Genomic DNA, 12,141 nt, shown 5'->3' with positions numbered 1-12,141 from the left:
TATGATATAAATAAAGTCCAGAGAAGAAAAAGCCTAGAAAGTAGAGATGACTAGAAACGATTCAGTTGACCGTTTTATTGGTGGATTAATTGTCAGAGTAGAGGACCTTGTGCATTTCAGGTAAAATAACAACTCAATGTTTATATCCCAGGACAAATTAGCTAGGAACAGCAAGCTAGCTAAATAGGACAAATTAGCTAGCTAGTGCAAGCTAGCTAGCTAAATTGCCATAAATGTTTAATGCTTTTCGACCTGTCCCCCAAATGAATGTAATTGGTTCATAGTTTGTTTTGATATTTTAACCTGCGTGTCGTGATCGCGTTTGGTGTGGGGGGACAAAATAAATGTATGCACGATGGCGCACGATTTGGGTTCCGTGTTAGGAATCATAGATTTAATCTGGATTCACCTTGTCAGTCTATGTCATGGAAAGAGCAGGTGTTCTTAGTGTTTTGTATACTCAGTGTATATTGATGTGTGCCTGATGCCACCCCTCATCTCTGATTCTCCACTGGGGCAATATCAAGTGTGCCTATACACTATTTAGTGTGGTCTCAATCAAATGATCCATAGCCTATAGGCTAAGAAATGCATGCTCGGGGGAAGCATAGAGCAAAGTTATATTTCTAAGATAGCTGCTGGGATGATGTAAATACAACTAGGCTGCATTATAAACTGCGAGGGATATTCCAACCCTGAGCCCCGGCCTACTCTGATCTTGCTGATTCAAAACGTTTTGTGTGCTGCCTTAACCAATGGCTGTGCTGTGTAGGCCTATGGTGGTAGTTCAGGAGAAGTCAAAGGCATCCTCCGCATTGTTTTTAGATTAGGCCTAGTCCAGAAAATGCATTATCTTGCGAGCGGACTAGCCTATAGTCTATGTTCTGTTCAGTTTGAGAAGGAGAGTGCGAAGATGAGGAGGACCGGAGATCAACTTTGATAGCTTGCTACTACTATAATTGATTTTATTAAATACAATATGTTTCTTGAGCATGATGTAGGCCTATTTATCAGTTATTGACCTCACAATTAGCCAGATTTCAGTAATTTACATTGTGGTGCTGAAACTTGAATCAGCAGCCCTGGCACAATTAATAGGAAATGGACAGCTCATGGTGCTGAAAGGATGCAAATTTGAGTAGGCATAATTAATTTCAATGACTTAAGAGGGCTTTGTGTTAGAGCCTATTTCTTCCTATTTAAAAAATAAGAGGTAGGTCTACCTGTTTGACAAACCAAATCAGGCTTTAGGCTGCCATATCCATAGATTTTGTCTGTCAATTCCTCCACCCACCATGCACTCTTTAAACAGCTTACCTCATGTCAGTGAAGGGATGTTAAGTTAAAACCAAGACTCAAATTGAGGGGGTAGGAGAGAGTATGCCATAGGTCTACTTTTTATGAAAGAAAATGGCCAAAAGCACAGGCCTACCTACCCCTTATTAGCTTAAGATTTTGAAGAAAATAAAATGGATCCGATTATATAAAGTGATCTATAACAATGCTTTGGTCCGCGATGCTTTATGCTAGAAACAAGCTGTGAAATACCCAGGAAAGGCGTGACTCCGATGCATATGTGGATATTATTGCTTCTTTTGTTTGACATTCAGAGGCTGAGCTACATACAACCTTCTATATTCGAGGAGAAATAAATGACTTTGCCCGGGAGTAATCTAGTTCCGTCACTATCGATTGATTAAGCTATTCACTTTCTGTACTATAGGTGTTCCAACCCAGACAGCTTTTAGGGAAGCACTTTTGACCTTCTGTCATTGGGTTTAGTCATAGATGAGTAGCCAGCAGTTAAAGCTTAAAGTTTTCTGCCTCGGTAGGCCTACTCTGTTTGGGGTGGAAAGGTAGACCTAACTCTTTAAAGTGCTCAGACTCCTAATGACGTCTCAGATGTATTTATTTGCAAACAGGGACAGTTTCGCTACAAACAATACACACTGATTTGGCATTGGACAAATATGGTAAGATGAACACATACTCCTATCTCTCCATCCATACTTAGCCTTTTACCATAAAGGAGATATTTCCACCCATACTCTTGTCCACGGTGGTCTGCGAACCCACAACCTTCAGGCCCGCAGCCCTGTGTGCTATCAAAATGTATATTTTACCATGCAATGCTTACAGGAAGAAGAACCATTTCTAAAACTGCATATTGAAGGCTCTTCTCTGTCCAAGAAGACTGCTATCCATTTTATGTTTTAATTAGGCTATTATTTTGGGTATAGGGAAGGGTCACTTTTTTAAAAGCTTTCAGGGAAGGTAAAACATATTTTTTTGAAGGGAGGGCCATCCATTTAAATTTCAGAGAGGTCCAATTTTCTCCATTTAACCCTTATTATAAATTACGTTCACTGACAGGTTTTGCTGTACCATTGTTTCCGAGTACCCTAGAGAGGAAAGCAAGTGCAGATTCGTGCTTCTACTCCTGCATTGCTTGCTGTTTGGGGTTTTAGGCTGGGTTTCTGTACAGCACTTTGAGATATCAGCTAATGTAATAAGGGCTTTATAAATACATTTGATTTGATTCATTAGTGTCATGGTTGCACCATCACTACAGCGAAAACAGCTAGCTAGCTTCTAGTCCAACCAGGCACAACATTTTCATCATCGTATTGTGGATCGCTGGGACCGCAATTTACATTCATAAACCATGTCGTGGTCAGGTCTAAAAGTATTCACGTGTCGTTAACTATTTGTTTACACTTTGATCAGTCATGTAACCTCATTGGCTAACTAGCCATCAACCTGGTAACTTCACCAGTATATTCAAACATTTGGGGGGACAGAAAGAAAGGAAAAGGGATAGCTTCTTCAGGAGAACAATGGTCATGGCAATGAATGACAGTTCATCATCACAAACCTGCCCTGTACAATTTTCAATGTAATGAATCTCAATAGGAAACGTGCTTTTACACAATTTACAGAAACCTAATGTTCCACAAATTACTTTGTAATTTCAATGAGAGGTATTCGTATCAACATTTTAGAACAGAACAGATGTCAAAGAAAAGCTCACACACACACACACACACACACACACACACACACACACACACACACACACACACACACACACACACACACACACACACACACACACACACACACACACACACACACACACACACACACACACACACACACACACACACACATCAAGGATGGAGTGACACAGTGCGGGGCTTAAAGACACACAGAGCCTGCAATGGCATTACCATAATCTCTAGGTAGTGCCGAGTTCAACAAGATGCCCCGCCTGACCGTAGTTCGCTCGGTCTGAGTGCAGCGAACGTGAAAAAAAGTAGGCCCATAATGAAGCCTGGCCCTACATTTCAGGTGCTTTTGGGGGACAGCGGCAGAACCGTTAGGTTAGAAGCACAATTCGACCTCAGGAACGTTCCCGAGGTCCTCCCTATCCGTGCAAGCCTAAAGTTGACCATGTGGCATTAACCCTTAATAGTGAAAAGACGGTGTTTACATCAAACAGTTTCAATGAATTTTCTTTCCATAGGAATACATTGCCTATTCCCCTAAATTCAACCTGAAGCCTATGTGGGTTATGAATGCCTTATGAACCTGTCTTCGATGACAATCCATCAGGCCACTGTGAGGTCTACCTATGTCAATTCTAAGCTTCCTGGAGCAACCGGAAGTTGTTAAAAACACCCTACAGGTGTTTTGATATAACCAACCTGCAGATTGTGAAAATCACTGCATTCAACCCTGTGAAAATCAGTCAGTTCTTAACATAAAGACTTTAACCTGTCTGGGCTAGGGGGCAATATTTTCACTGCCAGATGAAAAACGTACCCAATTTAAACAGGTTACTACTCTGGCCCAGAAACTAGAATATGCATATCATTAGTAGATTTGGATAGAAAACACTCTGACGTTTCTAAAACTGTTTGAATGGTGTCTGTGAGTATAACAGAACTCATATGGCAGGCAAAAACCTGAGAAAATTCCAAGCAAGAAGTGGAAAGTCTGAGAATTGTAGTTCTTCTTTTGATTCTCTATCGAAGCTCCAGTGTCTGTGGGGTGACGTTGCTCTTCCTAAGGCTTCCATTGGCTGTCTAAAGCCTTCAGAAAGTGGTTTGAGCATTTTCCTATCACTGGGCAGAGTATAGGAGCTCAGTTACTGAGTGGTCTGCCTGGCAACAAAGGGATTGGATATGCTCGGTCCCGCGAGCACGCCCCTCCTTCTTTTTCTTCTTGAATGAATATGCTATTGTCCGGTTGGAATATTATCGCAATTTTGCGTTAAAAATACCATAAAGATTGATTTTAAACAGCGTTTGACATGCTTTTAAGTACGGTAATGGAACATTTTGACTTTTCGTCTCTCATTCCGCGCTCGCGCGTTACCCTTTGGATAGTGACCTGAACGCATAAACAAAACGGAGGTATTTGTACATAAATATGGATTATTTAGAACAAAAACTAAATTTCTTGTGGAAGTAGCAGTCCTGGGAGTGCATTCTAACGAAGATCAGCAAATGTAAGAGAATATTTCTAATACTAATTCTGAGTTTAGGTTGCCCCGAACTTGGCGGGTGTCTGAATAGCTCACCGTGATGGCTGAGCTATGTACTCAGAATATTGAAAAATGTGCTTTCTCCGTAAAGCTATTTTAAAATCTGACACAGCGGTTGCATCCAGGGGTAGTCTATCTATAATTCTTAAAATAATTGTTATATATTTTATATATTCAACGTTTTTGATGAGTATTTTTGTAAATTGATGTGCACATTCACCGGACGTTTTGGTGGGAATACATTTTCTGAACATCACACGCCAATGTAAAATGCTGTTTTTGGATATAAATATGAACTTTATTGAACAAAACATACATGTATTGTGTAACATAATGTCCTAGGAGTGTCATCTGATGAAGATCGTCAAAGGTTAGTGCTTCATTTAGCTGTGATTTGGGTTTTATTGACACATGTCCTTGCTTGGAAAATGGCTGTGATTATTTTTGTCTATGTACTCTCCTAACATAATCTAATGTTTTGCCTTTCGCTGTAAAGTCTTTTTGAAATTGGACAATGTGGTTAGATTATCCTGTTAGGGCTAGGGGGCAGCATTGACACGGCTGGATAAAAAACATACCCGATTTAATCTGGTTACCACTCCTACTCAGTAACTACAATATGCATATACTTATTACATATGGATAGAAAACACCCTAAATTTTCTAAAACTGTTTGAATGGTGTCTGTGAGTATAACAGAACTCAAATGGCAGGTCAAAACCTGAGAGATTCCTTTACAGGAAGTGGCCTGTCTGACCATTTGTTGAACTTCTTTTCCATCTCTATCATTTACTAAGGATCTCTGCTCTAACGTGACACTTCCCACGTCGTCCATAGGCGCTCAGAGCCCGGGAAAAAACAGAATGTCGTCATTCCAGCCCCAGGCTGAAACACATTATCGCCTTTCTCAAGTGGCCCATCAAGAGACACTAGCTTATGCGCGTGACCCCGACCGCCCCCGCCTTTGGGATTTTTTCCTCTGTTTGCCGAAAAGGAGATTCCCTGTCGGAATATTATCGCTTTTCTACGAGAAAAATGTCGTAAAAATTGATTTTAAACAGCGGTTGACATGCTTCGAAGTACGGTCATGGAATACTTAGAATTTTATTGTCACGAATTGCGCCAAGCGCGTGACACTTCTTTACTATTTCGGATAGTGTCTGGAACGCACGAACAAAACGCCGCTATTCGGATATAACGATGGATTATTTTGGACCAAACCAACATTTGTTATTGAAGTAGCTGTCCTGGGTGTGTATTCTGACGAAGACAACAAAAGGTAATGAAATTTTTATAATAGTAAATATGATTATGGTGAGTGCTAAACTTGCCGGGTGTCTAAATAGCGAGCCCGTGATGCCTGGGCTATGTACTTAGAATATTGCAAAATGTGCTTTCACCAAAAAGCTATTTTAAAATCGGACATATCGAGTGCATAGAGGAGGTCTGTATCTATAATTCTTAAAATAATTGTTATGCTTTTTGTGAACGTTTATCGTGAGTAATTTAGTAAAATGTTAGCGAATTCCCCGGAAGTTTGCGGGGGGTATGCTAGTTCTGAACGTCACATGCTAATGTAAAAAGCTGGTTTTTGATATAAATATGAACTTGATTGAACAAAACATGCATGTATTGTATAACATAATGTCCTAGGGTTGTCATCTGATGAAGATCATCAAAGGTGAGTGCTGCATTTAGCTGTCTTCTGGGTTTTGGTGACATTATATGCTGGCTTGAAAAATGGGTGTCTGATTATTTCTGGCTTGGTACTCTGCTGACATAATCTAATGTTTTGCTTTCGTTGTAAAGCCTTTTTGAAATCGGACAGTGTGGTTAGATTAACGAGAGTCTTATCTTTAAATGGCTGTAAAATAGTCATATGTTTGAGAAATTGAAGTAATAGGATTTTAACCTGTTAGGGCTAGGGGGCAGCATTGACACGGCTGGATAAAAAACATACCCGATTTAATCTGGTTACCACTCCTACTCAGTAACTACAATATGCATATACTTATTACATATGGATAGAAAACACCCTAAATTTTCTAAAACTGTTTGAATGGTGTCTGTGAGTATAACAGAACTCAAATGGCAGGTCAAAACCTGAGAGATTCCTTTACAGGAAGTGGCCTGTCTGACCATTTCTGGAACTTCTTTGCCATCTCTATCATTTACTAAGGATCTCTGCTCTAACGTGACACTTCCCACGTCTTCCATAGGCTCTCATAGCCCGGGAAAAAAGAGAATGTCGTCATTCCAGCCCCAGGCTGAAACACATTATCGCCTTTCTCAAGTGGCCCATCAAGAGACACTAGCTTATGCGCGTGACCCCGACCGCCCCCGCCTTTGGGATTTTTTCCTCTGTTTGCCGAAAAGGAGATTCCCTGTCGGAATATTATCGCTTTTCTACGAGAAAAATGACGTAAAAATTGATTTTAAACAGCGGTTGACATGCTTCGACGTACGGCAATGGAATACTTAGAATTTTATTGTCAGGAATTGCGCCAAGCGCGCGACACTTCTTTACTATTTCGGATAGTGTCTGGAACGCACGAACAAAACGCCGCTATTCGGATATAACGATGGATTATTTTGGACCAAACCAACATTTGTTATTGAAGTAGACGTCCTGGGTGTGCATTCTGACGAAGACAACAAAAGGTAATGACATTTTTATAATAGTAAATATGATTATGGTGAGTGCTAAACTTGCCGGGTGTCTAAATAGCGAGCCCGTGATGCCTGGGCTATGTACTTAGAATATTGCAAAATGTGCTTTCACCAAAAAGCTATTTTAAAATCGGACATATCGAGTGCATAGAGGAGGTCTGTATCTATAATTCTTAAAATAATTGTTATGCTTTTTGTGAACGTTTATCGTGAGTAATTTAGTAAAATGTTAGCGAATTCCCCGTAAGTTTGCGGGGGGTATGCTAGTTCTGAACGTCACATGCTAATGTAAAAAGCTGGTTTTTGATATAAATATGAACTTGATTGAACAAAACATGCATGTATTGTATAACATAATGTCCTAGGGTTGTCATCTGATGAAGATCATCAAAGGTGAGTGCTGCATTTAGCTGTCTTCTGGGTTTTGGTGACATTATATGCTGGCTTGAAAAATGGGTGTCTGATTATTTCTGGCTTGGTACTCTGCTGACATAATCTAATGTTTTGCTTTCGTTGTAAAGCCTTTTTGAAATCGGACAGTGTGGTTAGATTAACGAGAGTCTTATCTTTAAATGGCTGTAAAATAGTCATATGTTTGAGAAATTGAAGTAATAGGATTTTGAAGATTTTGAAAATCGCGCCACAGGCTGGCAGTGGCTGTTACGTAGGTGGGACGAATTCGTCCCGCCGGTCCCATAGAGGTTAAAGGTTTTGAAAATCGCGCCACAGGATAGCCGTGGCTGTTACGTAGGTGGGACGAATTCGTCCCGCCTAGCCTAGAGAGGTTAATGAGAAGTTTATCTTTAAAATGGTGTAAAATAGTTGTATGTTTGAGAAAGTTGAATTATGACATTTTGTTGTTTTTGAATTTTCCGCCCTGATATTTCACTGGCTGTGTCCCGCAGGTGGGACGCTGGCGTCCCACCTAGCCCATAGAAGTTAAACTCAGGATTCTGTGACAGCCTACCCCAATGAGGATATGTATTTACTTTTAGCTTCCTGTGCCAGCCGGAAGTGCCTTAAATTGGGGTCACAGTGGCTGTTTCGAAGGGTTAAAAAAGTCACATCTTTCCAAAACTTCATATGTGTGATTAGGCAACCCTCATGAACTATAAATCAGTCATTTATCCCATCAGATTTCCAAGAAAAGCTCACACACACACACACAGCAAGGATGGAGTGACACAGTGTGGGGCGTAGCGACACACAGAGCCTGCAATAGTTAACTTTGTTCGAACTATCAAAGAACTGTCAGACCCAGAACTCTGAAACTTTAGAAACCTGTTCTAGAGCTCAAGTCGATAGTGCACAGTGAGTTATGTGGCTCTAGAAGGTTCTCAGACCGAGAAACAGCCTCATACATTTGCAATAACTTCAATTCATTTTGACCATTACGAAAATTATGACATTTAGAAAAGTCCCAGAGTCGCAAGACTAGGTGCATTGAAACCGCCTTGGCCCATAGAGACGGACCCCAATGTTTCTGTCCGATAGCTCATTCAAGGACCCCGTAGCAACGCCCGGAAAATTTGGATTTTCAGCACCAATTAAGGTCGCTGCTCGGGATCCAAATGACCTATCGAGCTGAAACTTGGGATTCCGGGTCGCCTCAGCTAGGCCTACACATAATGTCAGAAATGGACCTGCAGCTAGAACGTAACTACGTGTTTTATGTTTTTATTATGCTTTAGACAGAAGGCGCTGTGAATTATGGGCCTGCTCTGAAATATGTGATAGTTGGCTTATAATCGAGTTGGAAAAAGTGGGTCTGGTGTCAGTTTGTATCAGTTTGGTGTCAGAATGATATCTAATTGACTGATGGACGGTGAATTTCTGGCTGACTTTTGTTCATTTGCAATATGTTTAAACAGTGATTGATCATCACCAAAATTACATTCTGAAATCAACACCAATGAGCAATGGAGAGGAACCAGAATCACTGCCCGGCCATCCCGAGTTCATTGGGCCAGTCAATTTCGCATTCCTGCAGTTTTTTGAGCATGTCAAATTCGTGATGGTAAATGCCCATTGAAACATATTGCAAATGGACAGCCGTACACCTGGTGATTGGAACGGGTTACCAGGATAACATTTTTATAAGGGTTTTAAATGCCTTTAGGGGGTGCAAGGGGTCCACGGTTGGGTAGGGAGCACCCCCCATCCGTGCCCATCCAATAGGGGGTGCCCCTTTTCATTTTGGACATTTTTCAAAAAATCATTAAACGACAGTCCCACTTCTCTCATGTGCGATGGAGAGGAACCACAGTCACTGCCCGGCCATCTCGAGTTCATCGGGCCAGTCAGTTTTTCAAAAAATCATTAAACGACAGGCCCACTTCTCTCATGTGCGATGGAGAGGAACCACAGTCACTGCCCAGCCATCTCGAGTTCATCGGGCCAGTCAATTATGCATTTCTGCAGTATTTTTGAGCATGTCAAATTCGTGATGGTAAATGCCCATTGAAACATATTGCAAATGGACAGCCGTGCACCTGGTGATTAGAATGGGTTATTAGAAGCATATATTTAAAAAGTTTTTTAATGCCTTTAGGGGGAGCAAGGGGTCTACGATTGGGTCATTTTGGACGTTTCTCAAAAAATCGTTAAAAAACAACAGAGTCCCACTTCTCCCTCATCATACATGAAAAATAGACCATCTAGATTGATTCATGGCTTAACATAGGGCTATATATAATTTGGGCAGTATAAATGCCATTTGGACATGGTCCACTGACTTTTGGGTTTGGAAACCGACTTCCTATGATCGTACATGGCAAATGGACAAAACATCCTGATTTGGCACATTCAATACTTTCATATTGCATTTGGACATTTCTTATGGCATTTGGCAAAAAAAATAAAAAAAAATGACTTTTGTCTTCGACTTTTGACTTCCTATGAAATCATATTGCAAATGGACAAACATATGCCTTATGGACAAGTAAAAAAAAATTGACCAAAAAATCGAAAGAATTTCGAAAATTGGTCCAGAAAGCACTTCTTTAAGGGGGTGATACGTTTTAGATTTTTTTTTCAAATTTTCAACATTTTACTCTTGGGTCTTGACTTGTGATACATTTGCAATAAGACACATTTACGATGAAGTGCGCTCGCCATCTATTGGATTTTTGCTGTGTGACACTTGGCATTTGCCATATGACATTTGCAATATGTTTTGAATGAAACGGCATCCAAATGAGTGGGATTGTACATCGTGTGTATGTTTCGTACGGTGCCAATAAGATCCCATTCATTTTTGTCCATTTCAGGGGGGTCTTCCCTTACATTAATACGTGAGTGGAGAGTACAGCATTTGGTGCACCTGCTACAAGGTTGGGCCTACAGTCCACTGACTAACCCTACCAGGCACCATTCGACATGTGGGCACCCACACAGCCTAGAACTCCACTGTTTATTATTCCTACTTAAGTAGATCCTGATTAGTGTGAATAATATCAACACCATTTGAAATCACTACATCATTGGCATTTTTCACCCTCTTAATTCGATGCCGTGCCGAGCAGGTGCCAAATATTCCTGCCAGCCACAATGTTTACCAGAGCCTTCCAGGAATCAGTCCGGATAGGACCGCTACACACTCCAGTCCACCTCATGGAATTCCAGAATTCCATGGACGCTACTCAAAAAACAGACCGCAGCGCCCGGCCCCACCAAACCTTCTCTCCAAGCTCCCAGACAAAAGTGAATAGACAGAGTTTCTGTCCTCCACCCTCCCTTCTCCTCTTCCTTATCCCCCTCTCCTCTCCTCCCCTCCGTCTTTAATCAGGATCTGTAATACTTTGATCCCCTACAAAGAGGGCCCTCATCATCCGACCAGGGGCTGTGGGGGGGGGGGGGGGGGGGGGGATGGCGGGCCAAGGTCCAGCCCAGGAACGGCTCCTCGTGTATGGGGAGCGGTGGTTTGGCAACCCCCTCGGAAATCTACTCTGGAGTCCCGGAGAGCTGAAGGACCGGATGACGTGGCAGAAACGCATACGTGACCTGGATGAAGCCAGCGAATGATATGCGTTGTGGCCATGTTTATAGTCTAGTGTGCACTCTGCATTGCAGATGGCCCTTAGCACGAGGAGCTTCTATCCGAAACTTTGATATTAGCACTTTACCATGTGATAACGGTGTCATGAGAACATTATTACATGACCTAAATGAGTAATAACATTGGCAGCTGAGTTGAGTTGATACCATCATGTCTTGTCTGTGTGATCTGTTATGAGAGTGTTGTGTATCATGACAGATGATTGTCTCTACCGTGGTGGTTAGTTGTGACAACTGCTATGTCATTAGGGCGATGTGTCAGTGCTTTGACAGTAGTGCTCATATCGGTAGAAGGCGGGCTGACAAAGCATGTGTGTGTGTGAGGTCAGTGTCACCTCACCCATTGTAAAGACAGATCAAAAAGCCAGTTTCCAGTGTGTGAATGCACATGCTTATAGGGCTTTTCACACTGCTGATCTGAACTGAGCTGGTTACGCATCCACCATTGTTGCTGGAACTGTGCAGAAAAGGACAATGTGAGAAGTAGTTGTCTGAGTTTTGATTTGGTCGGCACGATAGTGTGAAAGGCTATGTGTATCGCAGTGTTCTAGCCAGGTGGGGCTTGCTTACGTTGTACATAAAAATCCCAACAGAAAAGAGTCCTCAGCAGCTAAATCTCTCTCTTATCCTGTCAATTGGCAGAGCAACAGATAAGTGATGAGGTACTGGAAACTGGGCTTCGGGCACAGAGGAGTCCGTAGAGATGGCTGGATGAGATGACCAGGGAGGGAGCTCCAAACACTGGATCACTAACCATCCTCCATCTCCCCCCCATTCCTCTCTCTTTCTTGCACCATACTCTGCAGTGGAGGTGCCGATATAGCACTACAGGTGTGTTTATGTATGTGTCTGTTTGTGCGTGTGCA

Source organism: Salmo salar, chromosome 25, assembly GCF_965601325.2.
Source record: "Salmo salar chromosome 25, fSalSal1, whole genome shotgun sequence".
Lineage (NCBI taxonomy): Eukaryota > Metazoa > Chordata > Actinopteri > Salmoniformes > Salmonidae > Salmo > Salmo salar.
The sequence above is the reverse complement of the archived record's forward strand: the minus strand, read 5'-3'. Positions refer to the sequence as shown.